The sequence below is a fragment of the Parasteatoda tepidariorum genome, chromosome 4 (genome assembly GCF_982258835.1).
Source record: "Parasteatoda tepidariorum strain Cologne lab strain chromosome 4, Ptep-v5.0, whole genome shotgun sequence".
Classification (NCBI taxonomy): Eukaryota; Metazoa; Arthropoda; class Arachnida; order Araneae; family Theridiidae; genus Parasteatoda; species Parasteatoda tepidariorum.
The window spans coordinates 112,405,833-112,422,984 of record NC_141758.1 but is presented as its reverse complement, the minus strand read 5'-3'; the positions used below and the strand labels follow the sequence as shown (position 1 = coordinate 112,422,984).

The 17,152-nt window shown below is 28.0% G+C and overlaps 1 long non-coding RNA gene across 1 annotated transcript; it reads left to right on the top strand.

The window, feature by feature from the left end:
- Nucleotides 1–2,827: 2,827 nt before the first annotated feature.
- LOC139425778 (uncharacterized) lies at nt 2,828–15,477 on the top strand. The gene is made up of 3 exons (XR_011636922.2): nt 2,828–3,115; nt 5,639–5,733; nt 15,386–15,477. It is a non-coding gene; the product is annotated as an uncharacterized LOC139425778 (long non-coding RNA).
- The last annotated feature ends 1,675 nt before the right edge of the window (nt 15,478–17,152 follow it).

Sequence of the window (17,152 nt, the reverse complement as noted above, 5' to 3'; positions counted from 1 at the left end):
ATTACTAAAAAAAAGTGGCCATAAAAATGACTGATTTTCATATGACAAACAAATTATTGACAGAAAAAAAAATCTTTTAAACTAAGTTTTTGGAAATAATACTCTTTGCATATATTCTAGAAATGCTTACAACGGTTGAGATAAAAAAAATTGACATTGAAAAATCTATGGGAAGTTCTGAAGTTAGTTATTATTGGAAATATTGTTTGTGACATACCCGGAAAATGACATTTTGAAATTCAGTTAATTTTTTTAAATATACAGAACAGTCAATGGTAATACAAAGTCATTTTAATCTTTTAACAGCAATACTATATTTTTTTTAAAGTTCTTTTAGTAGTATTAGATCTTGGAGCAAAAGACTGTCAATTGTCGTATTTCGTGAGAATCACCCATATCTTGTTTAAATAAAGAATGTTACGCTTAAGGAACAAATTATTTTTCTTAACGATCGAAAAATTAATAAGTATTAATGCATGACAGCAGCGCACTTTTTCGATTGCCCATTATGAATAGAGATTAATTTTCTTAATTTTTCCTCCCTAGAATATCTGAAGAACTCCAGTAAGTACCCGGTCTGACATACATGAATGAAATCAATAGTGTAGAGTAACTGTTGGTAAGTTTTAATTCTCTTTAAAAGATTTCTTACGTGACGTTTAGAAAATGGTTATACTTAGCAATGTTAATAAGTAAGCTCATGCTTGTAAGGTAAGACACTTATTTATCCTAAGTTCTGCATGGTGCAATACTGGAAGTAAACGCTCATGTATTTATTGTATGGTGCAATGCTGGAAGTACACACTCATGCATGGAGGTAAAGTAGCTTGGTTAAATGCATTTCTGTTATTCTATTTTTGGATAGAAAACGGAATAAATTTTATTCGGTTTTTTTTCTCCGGTGGTTAGCTTATTTTCATTCAAATGTGCCGCTCGCTAACAAGCTTTCGAGATTTTCTCACTTTTAAATCACACGCGACGATTTTCGATCGTTTTCCGTTTTTTCCACATTATTCTAATTTTTTTCATCAGGTTTTCGAGTCATCTGGTTCACACGCGGTTTATTTTTTACATCTGGTTTTTTCATCGGATTCACATGCGACGAATTTCAATCGTTCCGTTGTACCATTGTTTCATCATAAAACGTTTTCCGTTCTTTCCCACATTATTCTATTTTTTTTCTCTTAGTTTTTTTTTTCCTATTTGTGTTACAAACTTTCTCTTCTAATGTTTGTCTTCCTTTTTTTTTTCATCTAGTGTAGGTGTTTCATTTTTTTTTTTTTTTTTTTTACACTGTGTTAGTGCTCCGGATTTTCCCCCCAGTGTTTGTGTTCCAAATTTTTTCATCCAATGTTTGTTTTTTAAATTTTTTCGTCCAGTGGTTGTGTTCCAAATTTTTCAATTAGTGTTTGTGGTTCAAATTTTTCAATTAGTGTTTGTGGTTCAAATTTTTCAATTAGTATTTGGGGTCCAAATTTTTTCTTCCAGTGCTTGTATACCAATTTTTTTTTTATTCTGTGTTGGTATTCCAATTTTTTTCTCATCCAATGTTTATGTTTTAAAATTTTTTATCCAGTGTTTGTGTCCCAAATATTTTCGTTCAGTGTTTGTTTTGCTATTAGTTTCTTTCAAAGTGTGCTTTAAGTGTGTTTTGCATATTTTCATTGTTTTTCTATAGCTTTTCCAATGTGTTTTTCAAAATTTTAGTTCAAATACATTCGATCGAATTTCCCCATTCTTTTATCGTCTTGTTTTTAAACGACTCCCTCTTTTATGTCTTTGTTACGTGTTCAGTTTTTCCTTATGTTTTCAATTTTATGTTCTCAATTTTTTTCAATGTGTACCTTATGTGCGTTTTGAAATATTTCAATATTTTTTTGCAGCTTTTTCAGGATGTTTTCTGATTGATAACACAGTTTCGTTCAAGTGCATTCGATCCAATTCGCAATTTGTTTTATCGCCTTGTTTTTTTTCTTTTTGAACAGCTCTTAATGTATGGTTTTTACGCAATCATTTTTTCCATATTTTTTATTTCTTGCATTCAATTCTTTCACTTTTCTAAATTTTGTTTTCGAATTTTCCAGTTTTTTTTTCCAATTTTGTTTTATTATTTTTCTTATGTTATCCATTGCGTTCCAGCTTTTCATCGATTTCTTTAATATAGACTCTTTTTTTCTATTCTGTGTTTGCGTTCTAAAATTTGTTTTCATTTTTTCGATTTTTGATAAGTCCAGTATTTTTTCTACTGCTTATTGATTTATTGTTTACTATTACTTAATCAATTCTGATATGTGTGTTCTGTGTTCCTTTCCCATGAATGTTTTTTTTCAATATGTATTTGTTTTTTCTCGATATTTTTAACTGTCTTTTTCAATGGTTGCTTTTTTTTGTTTTTTGAATAAGTGTTTTGTTTTTCCAAATGGTGTATCACATTTTGTCCCATGTTCCTTCAATTTTTTCCATTGTGTACACTAGTTTTTTGGATTGGTAAAATTCTTGTATGTGTGCATCTGATCAAATCCATTTGTTTTCAGCGACATTGTTTCATTTGTTTTCATTAGTTTTAATTTTTCATAGGTTTAACTTTTCTTTGCTGAATAATTTTTTTAACCTTTTTGTTTTTTGTGGTTTTTTTATATCTTGTTAATTCGTTTTCTGTTTTGCTCCCATTTTTTTAAAATTTCATTTTTTTTGTATGTTTCTAGATTTTTATTTGTATTTTAATGATTGGTTTTCTTTTTAACATTTTTTCCTAATGTGTCTCATAAATTTTTCTAGAATTTTTTTCCCTCTCTGTTTAAGTTTAGTAATTTATTTCAGTCGTTTTCCTTGTACTGTATTTCAATTGCTTATAATGTGGTTAACTTTTCTTCTTTTCAATTTTAACTTTTCTTTGTTTTTAGAATTTCTTGATATTAATTATGTCTCTTTATTGTAATCCAATGTTATTAAGCTTTGTAGGAGACATTTCTGTTCAGTAATCTAACAAATCGGGAACAACCTGACAAAGTGAGATCTTTGAGGTTTGGACTGACTGAGATGAATCCATTTCCTTTTGAATTAAAAAGATGAAACTAAAAAGAAAGGATAATTTTTGGTGAATGCATCTTCTGCTGTAAGTAAAGTTCAATCTATTTTGTCAACTATTTCAAATATTGCTATTAATTTTAAATATGAGCACGCATTTCATGCTGCAGTTTTCTTTATACGTTTATATGCACAGTACCCAAAATATGACCAAAATACCGATTTTTGTTTTATTGCTTAAAATAAAACTTCAAACTATTTCAAGTGCACTGAAAAAAATCATCTCTCTATCTACATGTTTAAAAAAGTTATGAATGATTTTAGATTGCCCTAAAACAGAAATTTGATCAGCAGTCAGACTTTAAAGTGCTTTTTCTCATAAATGATGATTTTGTGTTTTAATCTCAATTAAATCCCTAAGAATTTTTTTCTATTTAAGATAAAGCTTTGAAGTGAACTTTTTTTTATCTTAAGTATAATACACTTATTTGAACTGTGCATGGAATAAGCATTTTATGAGGTTTTACAATTTTTACAGCATGTTATGTATACCAAACAGGAATTTTTAGTTTTTTTTTTCTACATTTTTACAAAATAATCTATAAAAAAATTCGAATTGATATATAAACAAGCGAATGCACAAAAATATTAAGATGAATATTTTAAGGACTAAAAAATTTTTTTTTGTTGATAACATGTATAAAAAAATTAATTTTTTCCAAATTTTAATAAAATTAAACAGTTTAACTATTTTTTGAAGATAAATTATTGATTATAAGTTAAATGAGCATGTAAAGCATCCACGAAATGAACCTGTGTTTTAAAAAAACTTCTGCAAAGTTACTGTGACCCCTAACCCCAAAAAAACGAATATATATCTTTAGCAGCGCGCAAAAAAAGAAAAGAGAGACCCTAATGATCGAATCTTTATATTCTGAGACTCAATCTTAAAGGTTTGAGGGGCTAATTAGTTAGTGCAGACGATATTTTAGGTTACGAAATCAGTCATAAAGTCATAAAAACGTACTTTTTCTGAAAAAACATATGGTTTTTTCAACGGATTCAGAATTCTGACACTCAAGACATAGAAGGAAGCCGCAATCCGGGAAATAAGGTCCCCATAGTTTGATCAGGAAAACTGTTCCAAGTTTTGACTCTTTAATTTTATTGCGTATTTCAACATATCACGAGATTTTTTTAAGCGAAATGAAACATTTTTGCACACAATTATAAATTTCGTTTATTCAAAGATAATTCTGTGCAAAAATATTTTTAATATATATATATATATATATATATATATATATATATTTTATTGTTTCATTTAAAATCAGTCTAAAATTTTTGAAATGTAGGATATACAATCTCTTACATCATTTTAAGAAAATTTTAATTTAACATTGCAAAAAAAAAAAAAAAAAAAAAAAAAAAAAAAAAAAAAAAAAAAAAACGAAATGCGAAATCGGTCAATAGTTTCTGAGAAATCACATTTTAAAAAAATCGTATATAAAAATTCAATTTCTCAGGTACTATTTGACCGATTTCACTCAAAATTTGTAATTTGCCATTTAAAAATTACATTATTCTGAATGATGTAAAAAGTTGTATGCATTATAATTCAAAACTTTTTCAACTATTATTAAATAAAATAATAAATACTTACTAAAAGTTATTTTTTGCATGAAATTATCTTTGGAAAACCGAATTTTATAATTGCTTAACGGTTGGTAAGGAATCATTAGCCTGTCAAAATTTCTTATCCTATACGTCAAAAAAGTTACGGCTTAATTATCCTGTATCCAACTTCTGATAAATTGATTAATTTTGATAAGAATTTTGATTTTAATAAGTATTTGAAATTATTCTGCGATCGAAGAAAATCGTGATCCTTTTTTTTCCCCGGACAACTTTTAGAAAAATAATACTTTTTAGCAATTTAGTGAATAAAATAAATCGAAAGCATGCATTGTAAGAGAAACCATAAAACAATAGTACTTATGTTTGATTATTTTTACTTTATTCAATTCCTACTGTTAGTTCAAACTCTCCCTATTATCTTGCTCAATCGAATAATAAAATAATAAAATAATTAAATAATAAAATAATTTTTATTCATCCATTCAAGTTCAAATACATTTTTTTATACTTGTTGTGGATGACATTTAATGTTAATACAGTTTTTTCAAATATTAATTCATTAATATCATTTATATTAACTCCATAATTCACAAATATTAATTCATTAAATTTAATTCCTTGATATTAATTTATTAATTAGTTTTAGTTTCATATGGGAGGAATAATTTTAATTTAATAAAAAGTAACTAAAATAAAATTTTTCCTTGTTGAATTGCAGGAATTAACTTTAAATTTATATTACTTGTTTTTAATGTTCAGATCGTGTGTTAAGAAATTATCTAACAAGTCTAATGAAAGCATATTAAAATCTTTAGTCATCTCTTTTACGTTACTCACTTGCTTGTCTGTTCCAGTGATCCTTAGCTCCATGCACACATTTATTTTGTAGAGAAAAAATGTTGTGAATTGTGATCATTTCGTGATTTTAAATGTTTATTAAAACATTGCTTATGTTTCTTTTTTATCTTTGCAGTGTTTTCAGGACAAGTTGTGGCCTTTATTTTCAGGATAGGACAGAGTTGTGATGTTAATTGAGCTGTATGTATAATGTGTTGCAACATAGTTCTGGTAAGAATTCTATTTTCTTGTTCCATAAATTAAGATTTCCACGTGTTTCGACCCAGTAATCCTTATAAGCGTTTGACATTTGTTGAAAGAAAATGCTTTGGATTGATAAACTGTAATTTGACCTAGAAACAAGTTCATTTTCATCTCACTAATATTTTTTATTTAACTTAATTGTCAAAAATATATGACTCAGACAAGTTTATACGAATCTTTGTCCTGGAAACCACAAGTTTGAAATTTTCCTCTAAACAAGCTTTGGCATATTTTTGATAAAGTTTAAAATTTTTTTTTTGAACTTTACCTACAAACGCTAGAATATTGTAGGGAATTATTAGTAGATTCTAATGCAAATTAAAAGTATTGTTAAGAGTAATGGCATGGGAAAAGTAAGCTGTAAATAATTTTTGAGACTTAAATTCGAATTTTGCCTTTAAACATCAGCCTCTAGAATCTTTCCATAGATCAAAATGTTCATTCTATTTATGCATTCGTTTGCTCAAGTGTAATTGTTTATGTGAGTGACTGAAGTTGGTGGTTGTTAACATTTACAATGTCCGAAATATGTCTAGTTAAGTGCCCGGTATGCTCCTTATCAATGTTTTTTTAAAGTAATCATTTGTGGGGCGCGAGTAGTTATCGACCATGTCAACCTTCATCTATGAAAAGGTACCCCACTATAGAATCGACTTAACACGTCTTATATACAAGTGAATAGGAATTATACTTTTATAGTGGTAGACACACTGCAGTACTCCCCCACCAGAATTATAGCTGTGATAGAATTAGATGAACAAATACAACGAGTTGATTCATTGCTGTTTTGTGAGAAACCGGGAGAGCTGTATTAAGATCACTGTACTATTGAATGCTTATCTGGAGAGCTGTATTAAGTTTACGGTCTTCGGACGTGATGTGCACACACCTACCTTATCAGAAACTCCCACTTCGATCTGAACACGCCTTTCTTGACAGTAACGCTCACTTCGAACTGAACACCCCTACTTCGCCCACGTTGAACAGTTGAATTGCTACTTGTGACTGCGACACCTCCTCGCGCTGTTGCTACTCCGTCTTGATCACACACAACGTCGGCCTGAATACAACTATACAATTACTCAACTAGTGGTATCCATTCATCGAATTCTATCACTGCTTTAATTCTGGTGGAGGAGTATTGTAGGGTGTCTACCACTACTAAATTTCAATTCACTAGTATATAAGAGATGTTAACTCGCTTCTATGGTGGGGTACCTTAACATAGATGATGCCGATAAGTGAGAAGCTAAAAAATATTTCTTTTTAAATTTGAAGTGGACAAATTTTTATCTTTATTACACTGCATTTTTAATTCAACTCTGGTAATTAAAATGTAATAAGTGTCAAAATCATTTTAAAAAAGATATTTTACCAATTATTTTCCGTGTACAAATATTAATGTTCAAAAACTCTGTAGCGCAACTATACCGTTACAATTATTCATTAGTATATAAAATATGTTAACTGGATTCTATCTTGAACTTCGTTTTGATAGATAACGGTTAACGTACCCCATGCATTGGAGTGAACTGAGCACGCTTATCTTGACAGTTGCACCCACTTCGATTTGAACCTCTCACTGAAACACTCACTTCGATTTGAATGTGTCTAGTTTGATGCATAGAAGACAATGAACAGTTTCTATTACTTGTAATAAGCCACATTATCCTCCTCGCGCCGTTGCTGCTCAGTCTCGATCATACACAACGGGGCACTGTACACACTGCTAATAGCAACAGAGGATCAGCTCTTATAATCAGTGCTCAAAATCTAGTGATCTTAATACAGTTCTTCCGGCCTCTCATGAAAACAGCAATAAATCATATAGTGATATCCATTCATTGAATTCTGTAACAAAAAAAATTTTGGTGGGGGAGTATTGTAGCGTATCTATCACTACAATTTTTCAATACCGATTCACTGGTATATAACGGTGCTTCCGAACCTTTTAATCAAAACGGTCCAGATAACGTTTGATAATTTTACCACTGCCTACTGTAGCAGAGAGCGAACGTTATGTGTCTTATTTTAGATGGTTTCGATTTAATAATTTTGATCTAATTGTTTTAAAGTGAGCCTTCGAAACAAAATACAGTTTTACTTATGCGATATGGGTGTGGCTTAGGTGACTGATCTTGAGTTTTGAGTCATACGCCGATTAGTTTTATCTCAGCACCCAGTTAACTTTTGTCTAATGTCCATAGAAAGTCGCACAAACCAGAGAGAAATACACAGTAAAAAAAAGAAACAAATTAATGTTCCACATGAGGTACTATTTGATCCCCGGACCAGAACCGGTCCGCGGACCGGTTCCGATTTCGGATGCAAATAACCGGTTCGAGACCAAAATTGAGCTTGAATCTTGAGGCTAAATTCACCTTTTAAATTTTTTTTTTTTGCCCAACAGTTTACTAAGATATGTATTAGCTATAATTTTTTCGCGATTTAGCAAACGAAACTTTTCCGTGATATAATGGATTGCTATTGCGGGGGCTAAAGTTTGAAAGTTGAAATTTAAATTTGTCGTATTTATGTTCAAAAATTTGCTTGAGATTAAAAAAAAAAAGCTTTTTTTTTCAATATACCTTTTTATATGTGGGATAGGTAGCAAAACATTTTGGTGTTAAAATGTAAGTTAATGATCTCCTGCAATTGACTTATGAAAGAAAAAATAACTTTTATTATACAATTTTTCTTCGTGATTCCTGTTTATGAATGCCTGCTACTTATCTATTGCTATAATTTGATGAACATTGTTGGAAGCTCACATCATTCATCGTTGATTGGTGAATATTTGAAACAATTTTATATGCTTTAAATTTTAGCTTCACCAGTAAACACATCGAAGAAATGGTGAAAGTTGAAACGAAGAGTCAAAAGTATGAAACTGTGAGGTTCCTAGAATTGTAATGAATCGGAATACAATTAATCGTATTCCGAATTTTTCGGATCCTTCAGGGTCTAATAACATGAAGTGAACCACAAACATCTCTCAAACATTTGTTTGCCGACTCCCGCGATTCAAAAACTTATAGTCCTACGAAATTTGAAAACTTATACTATATTCTGTTAACAAAACGTCTTCATACATGTGATTCTTGCCCAGTTAGATTTATTTGATTTGGCGGATTTTTGTCATTTTGAATATATAGAACTGAATCGGAATCTGCTAGTGCTAGTATCACGATGCTTATTCACGCGATTTTAATATCAAACATCGATTTTTGCATTTACCTGATTTAGAAGTCACGCGTTACGATTCATATTCACTAGATTTAAAAATCTTTCATCGTGTTTCCTATTCACGAGAGCATAAAATCCAATGTCGCGATTTGTATTCACGCAATTGTAATGTCAAACAACGATTTCCGTACTTACACGTGAATTAAAATCTACGCATTGGTTTTATTACTATCGTGATCTAAAAATTTTACATCGTGATTCGCATTTACGCGATTTAAAATGCAATATTTCGATACATATTCACACGATTTAAAAATCCTACATCGCGATTCTTGTAAGAAGTAAGTTTTTTCTAGAAATAATTATTATAAAGGTGTTTAAACCAAATTTCTCATTAGTAGGTAATTTAATTATAAATGTTAGTTCAAAAAATTATATTAAATAAGAAACATAAATGGTTCGTAAATTGTTATCTTAATATCCATTTTTTACACATAAAATCTTCAGGATTTTTCACTTTGTGTCACAATCACCCGTGAGTACGTCAACAACCGACAACGTCATCAAAAAGTACCTTCTGATCGAATAGAGTTATCGTCCTATCAGAAAATTAAAGATTTAAGCAAATTAAGAAAAATGCGAGTTAAGAGAGCAACATTTAAAATAATAAGTCAAAGTGGAAAAAGGGCTAAAAGCAGCTATAACCAAATTTGTCTCAATTAAACAATTTAGAAAGTTAGAAACGCAAATCAAGCAAAAAAAAAATTAAAAATACTACGTGGAGTCCCTCCGAGCGGAAGAAGTTAAACTTCGCAACCTGCGACGTTAATTGTAGAAGAATCAACAGTCATAGAAGGATCACTAGTTCTATTCAACGACTCTTTTTCCTGCTCCGCTCGCTTCCGCGCTCTGTAATCACGATAATATTGTGCATTTTTCCCTCGTGATCCAGTGGAAGTGCTCGTGGTTGCCTCATCGTCTCGCCCTGGAAAATTTTTTTTTATTAATAATGTATGTGAATGCGTCATAATGTGATTTCAGAAGAGAAACAATCAATTGATATTCACAAGAGACGTACCTTGACATAACCTTAAATCCGTCGCATTGTCCGTGGGATTGCTTTCACTCATTTTTTACAATTGTTATCCACTAAATTTGAAAATAAAAAAATACTACCCTATTAAATTATATGTGTATTAAAACGAACTAAAAAGATATTTATAGAAAAACAATACTTTTATGACTTTTATTATTTTTATGCTAATGAGAACCAAAACAATATGGAAATGAATGAGGGTAAACTGGATCCGACCACGTGATTTCCCGGCCAATAAAAATGTAGCATTAAACGTTTAACGCAACCTTGTTGGAAGTCGCATAAGAAGTATAACTTCAAAAAAAAAAAAAAAAAAGAATTTCTAAAGATATGTATGTTAACAAAAACAGCCCTTCATTAGGGGGACACACACTGTCGGCTTACAAACTGGAGCTCTTCTGTTGTCAGTAGTTAAACCGAAACCTGATGTTGCACCGAGAACCCAAAAATGGATAAACTAAATAAGTAAACGCAATTAAAAATTGAAATGAAAGTTTAATGATTTTGTTATTACTTTTTTTAAAAAAATTTCCTCTAAGTGTTTATTGTAACAAAACATTTGATCAGGTTAAGCTTTTATAACCATAGTAGACCGATGGATCAAGTCTATCTACACAGAACCCCTTCATAACCCAAGTGACGGGTCATGTGGTATGAAAAAATTCGCAATCTCACAATTCATACAGATAAAAATCAAACCTGAAAAGAAAAAAAAATGAATATATAATAAAATGAATATATAATAAAATATAAAGATATATTTAAAAAAAAAACTAACCATTACGGAAAGAGGACCAGAATCCCCATTAAAATATCAATAAAATCCAGATATTGAATTAATTTATATATTAATGTCTAAACGAGATTGCACTATTGCGGCTAATCAAGATATGTCTTATAAAAATGTCTAATTAGTTTTAGTTCATAAAACAGTTAGTTCCCAGCATTATAGCCTTCTAAAAAGTTTCTTTTACCTCCCGAAAAGATAATTTATAAAAACACAATTGTTTCATTATCAGCAAAATAAATGAAACAGTTTTACTCATACTACCGTATTAATGAATATAAGTATTTATGATTAGAGCAGTGACCTTTTAATGTTATATTCGGAAAAATAAATGTTTAAATTATTTTTATAGGATCAGCTAACAGAATCTTAACTTTTTACTTTAATTTCTTTATCTCTAATTTTGTCAAACGTATTAACCCACTCCTGCCCTAGCCTCTTCTTAAAAAACGGTAAAAAAGTGAAAAATTTTTCACTATTCGAATTTATATAGCATTTTTGAAAAGGGCATAACAGTGCTTTTTTTCTATTTTTGGTTTTTAAAAGCCTTTATAGGTGCTTTTTTCATTAGGGTGCTTAATTTTCCTTCTTCGATAAGGAGATTTTTTTTCTTTACCATATATATATATATATATATATATATATGTATATGTATATGTATATGTATATGTATATGTGTATATGTATATATATATATGTATATATGTATATATGTATATATATATATATGTATATATATATATATATGTATATGTATATATATATATATATATATATATATATATATATATATATATATATATATATATATATATATATATATATATATATATATATATATATATATATATTCAATGTTTAATTTTTGTGTGTATATATTGGTCCAATAAGAGAGTGATGCGTTAAAAACTGCGGTTCCAAGGATAGGCGAGTGAGAACGAGGTGTCATTTCTAACCTTATTATATAGTTCAGATAATCTGTTAAAAATATTAAAGTAACACAAGACTAAAGAGCAAAAAATGAGCAAAACTATCTTAAAGGAGCTGTGTTTGTACTTTTGGGGCTTTGCTATCGAAGCATTCAGGGGCGGTTGCCTTTAGTATTATTTTATAGAAAAAAAGTTCTAATACTATTAGTTAAGTGTTAGTTAGTCTGATTAATAAACTGACCCAAAAAGTTGCCTATTTAAATTAAATGATAAATTATTTATTTTATTCCTATTATAGAAAATAGAGAATTTTGAAATTCTGTTAAATATTCTCCGATTAATAAACTGACCTCAAAAATTGCCGATTTAAATTAAAGGTTAAATTATTCATTTTATGCCTATTATAGAAAATAGAGAATTTCAAAATTCTTGAAAGAAGTTCTTTAATATTAAAATAAAAAAATTAATGGAATACAAATTTTAACTGCTATTCTTTTCGTGCCCTTATCATAATTAGTTTATAGTTGTGGTGCATTATCTTTTTGCTTGAAGGGTCACTTGCACAGCAGATTGACCAATAGAAATCAATAAAACCACAGCAGATTCCCCAATAAAAGGTAATCTTAATAATAATCATAGTAATTTTTATTTAAAATGAGTGCTCGAAGCACTGAATACTTTTTAACAGTTATCTTAGAATTATGTTTGCGTAAAATTCAATACTTTTAATTGCTAGATTTCATTTAAAATTAAAGAATTCAAAACTAATTACTTAAAATATTCCTTTATTAAAAAAGTACAGATTAATCGAAATAACTAAATTAAATGGATGGTTTTCTTTATTTTACATGTTCAAAATTTATATTGAACTTTTTTATTAATAAAAATCGTTACTGTTTATACAATTAAATTTGAAATGAATATTTTAGTAAGCATAAGTAAAGTAAAATACTTTACTTAAGAGAGTTTTTACGGCAGAAAATTATTAATTGCAAAATAAGTTTCAACATTTAGTGGAAAATATACTTCAATTTTAAGATATTTTTATTAAGTAAATTATAAGAGGTTTTACAAATCTTAAATATTTTTAAAGCAATTTCTAAGCTTCAAAAGAAAAAGAAAATTGAAACAGAATCTAATTTTGTGAGTTGTGATAGTATTCTGTTAAAATATTAGGATTTTTCGAAACTACGTGAGAAAACTAGCAATAACTAAAGGGAAACACGATCGAAAAGCCTCTTAGATTTACGATAAAATCGATAATGAGCGTTAAAAAGTGATAATTTAAACCCATGATTTAAAATTCATAATATGAATTTTTAGAAATTTTCCATCCTTGATTATTAAGGCATATTATGCCTTGGCGTTATTAAAGCATATTCTGCATTGATTATTAAGGCATATTATGCCTTAATAATCAAGGGTGGAAAATTTCTTTCACAATGGAAAAAATTACCTTGAAAGAAAGAAATTTCTAGCATTAAATTAAAGTATCAAGCATTAAATTAAAATTTTAAACAGTTTATGATTGCTATTAAATTATGATGAAAGAATTCTTCAATGCATTTCTAAAATAAAGTTTTTTTGTTTTTTTTTGTTTAAAACATATTTTTGCTCAATATCTCTATTAGTTTAAATGATTTTTTTTAATTTTATTTTAGATTTGAACAGTATATTTTTCATAGATATTCTTTACTTTTTTTAATCTAAAAGAACCTTATGTTAAATCACATTTCCTTTAAGAACATAAAAATTTATTTATTTAGAGCTTTCAATATTGTTACAAGCTTTGCTATCTTAATAACACTCAAACAATTCCTTATTTAACAATGTACATAACCAAATGTTGAGACCATTTGTTCTTACACAGCATTTAATTTTATTTTTAGCTTAAGACATTTTTTTACTCAAAAATTTTTCCATTAGTTTCTGGAATTTTTTTAAAATTTTTTTTTCTTTTTTAAATAAGAATTTTTTATGTTTAAGTATGTTTAAAACACATTTTTATTTTTTTATTTCAAACTTGTTTTAACAAAGTTTTTTAAACGTAACGACCCTGTCACAAATTACAACTATAGTTTATTTCACTGTTTTGCATTAAGACGTATAATCTGCACTCCTGGAAAGTCATGAAAAATCCTGAAAAGTCAGGAATTTCGATGTTGAACAAAATTTGTCATGAAATGTCATGATATTAATTTTTTTTTTTAAAATCATGAAAAGTCATGGATTTAGGTCTCCGAAAAATCTAGTATTCAAATTGGAATTTTCCGCCATCGCAATTTCATGGTGTTCCGAATATCTGAATGTGTAACAAATTCCCCACTCAGTCTTATTTTACTAAAAAATATTTTTTTTTATCATGTTCCTTAAATAGTTATGGTGTTCTTTGAAAAAATAAAAGGAAAAACATCATTTATGGAGCAAATTATCTTTTAAACTTCTGTGATTTCAGATTTGTTTTACTTTATTTTATTTTATCAATTTAAAATTCTAGCTGAAGCAAGCCTGTCAATGGCAAATTTTTTTAAATTCCGAATTGAGAACAGAAAAATCAGGAGTATTTCTTTCCTTTCTGATGAATAAGAAAAGTATCTTTAGAATATAATTCTACAGGGAAAAAAATATTTGCTCACGTATTTTTACTATAAATACTATAAATATGAAAGTATACTGTTTACTATAAATATGAAGATGCAGAGTATAACAGTTTTGTTTATTTGGTTGGGGTTTTTTCCCACTGTTTTTTTATTTTGTGCTTTAATGGCGATAATTTTTATTTAAATGTAGTCCAGTGTTTTATTACATTTATTCTTTCTCTTTTTAATCTATGTTTTTAATAATTTATTATTTAATACTTGTATACTTTTAAAAATTTACTATTAATAAACAGATAAATTTTAAGCTTTTTTAATTGTTAGGATTCGGTTATTAGTTAAGGAAAAGATGGTTTTAAGTAATTGTTTTTTGCTATATCCATCATTGAACAGCAGACCCAACTTTTTGGGTTTACGACTAATGTTCAACTCCGTAGCCTTGTAATTTTGAACTCAATCTAAAAGACAAGGGAGCTCCTAGATCAAATTTTGGGAGAAATTTGCTCCTGTAGGGGACATTTTGATGGGAGTAACTCACATTTTTGTTACATGGTGAGGATATTTTACGTCATCACTGTGGTCGGGGTGAGCCGGCTGCGGAATTCGAACCTCATTGGAAGACGAATGCTGTATCCCTTGAGCAATCACAGCTCGTTGGAAGATATTGAGGAGGATGTTAAAAAGTTGCAAACTGAATACTGGAAGTTTAAAATCCAAAACTGTTATTAATGAAGGGCAGGTTCGAGTTTTCAAGGATCTGTTAAAGAACTAATGAGTGTAATACTGTAGTAACAAACCATCTTCATTTTAAAGCTCTGATTATAGACACTGTAAAAATAAATATAAAGGAATAATAGTACACCTAGTCATTCATTTTTTAAGCAATTCTCTAAACATGTTTAATCACTGTAGTATGCAATATTCCTGCATAATTTGTATAGATTTTATTTCAAATTTAAAAAAATGTTAAATTCATTTTATTTATTCTTCTTGGATATATATATATATATATATTTATCTCTAGGCAATAAGTTTGGTCTGAAATGGTTTTCTCCAACCTGTGAAGTTAACCTTTGTGGTCATGCAACTCTTCAGCCGTTTTATTTTTTACCTTAAGTATGTTATTTCATTCATTTTTGTTTCCAAATTGTTTCCAAATTAGCAGTAATTCTAAATTTTTAGCAGAATATTTTTTATGATTTGCTTAATGATTTCTTTTTTTATAATGTGGTATTTTAACTTTATTATAACTTAATTTAAAACTGATATCAGTTACTAACCATCAGCTGTTGATTGCTGAATGTATTAGCTGAATGTATATTGAATGTATTGTATTGTGTATTGGATTGTATGTAATGGTCTCATTTTAAGACAAATTATCCGGGCAAACATCGTCAGGCTTTTTTTTTTTAAAAAAAAAGATGTGTAATTCTAAAATCTATTTGGCATCTTGGCGATTGTAGCTGGTGCGACAGATCACGATACGGAAATATCCCATTATATTTTTTTAGAAAATTAAAGAGTTTAGGAATATGTTTTGAGTCTTGAAAAGTACTTAAGAGGTGCTTATTTTTTGTTCAAAAATTTGGATAAGCACCTTGATCCTTGATTAGGAGTATCCTTGAGATTCTATTATTTTTAATCGTTGCTGGAGTGTTGTCAATTGGATGTCTGAGTTAAGGAGCTTAAAATTTCTATCTTATAAGTATTTTTCAATTCACTTTTATTTCTCAATTTCCGTTATCCTTGATTTATTGTGACAAATTATTATTTTATATGTATTTGGATAATACACTATTATTAGGAACAAAAAGTTTTTTATCGTCTGCCATACTTATTCTTTTACTATCTATTAAAGAAACAAAAATTTATTTGCATGTTTTCTGATTTCTCGGAGTAGGGTTATTAATTGCCTTATGTAAAATTACATTTGCTTTCTTTAAAATTTATCTGCTTTTATAAAAAAATAAAAGCAGAATATTGTTTAGACATATGCATACTTTATTATTAAGAGGAGAATTAGAGCATTATTTATTGTTAAGATAAGATATCTTTTTTTATGAAGCAGATTGCAGCTTCCTCCTTTTACAAGTGTTACATTTCTGAATCCCCAATGTTTTGAGATTTTTTTTCCTCTTCACAATCATCCATACTCAATAAATTATTTCCTTTTATTCATGAATTTTAAGATAAGGAATTTTTTTAAATCCAGTTGATCTCATCATATCTTGCTTTGTCCCAGGTTTTAATATTTATCTTAGAGCTTCTTTTAAACAAACAATTCTGTTTGGTAATTTATTAGGGTTGTTTTTATTTAATTTGATTAATAAATTGACCTTTTATTCTAATATTTTCTTTTCTTTGTCATAATCATTAATTTTGTTTTATATTATTTAATTTAATGATTTTATTAAATCTTTCTTTTATTATAATTTGGCTTTATTTAGCTTATTATAATTTTGGCTTAATTTCAATTAACTTATATATTTTTATTTATTTATTTATTCTTTAGTTTAAAATTTATCATTAAAATAAGATTTTTATTTTTTTTTTAATTTCACAATTTTATCCTCTTAATTAATATTTTGCTATTTATCCAATTTGCTTTATGATTTTTCTTCTTTTTATTATTTTATAAATCGAAGATCTTTACTTATTACATTTTTATTGTTTTTTCCTCCTTCTATTTTTAAGAAAGTTTGTCTGTTGATTGAATATGTTTTAATTTCAATTAAATACAGATTATTTCTTCAATACTTTTAGTAATTTAATATTTTTGATAATTTTTTTT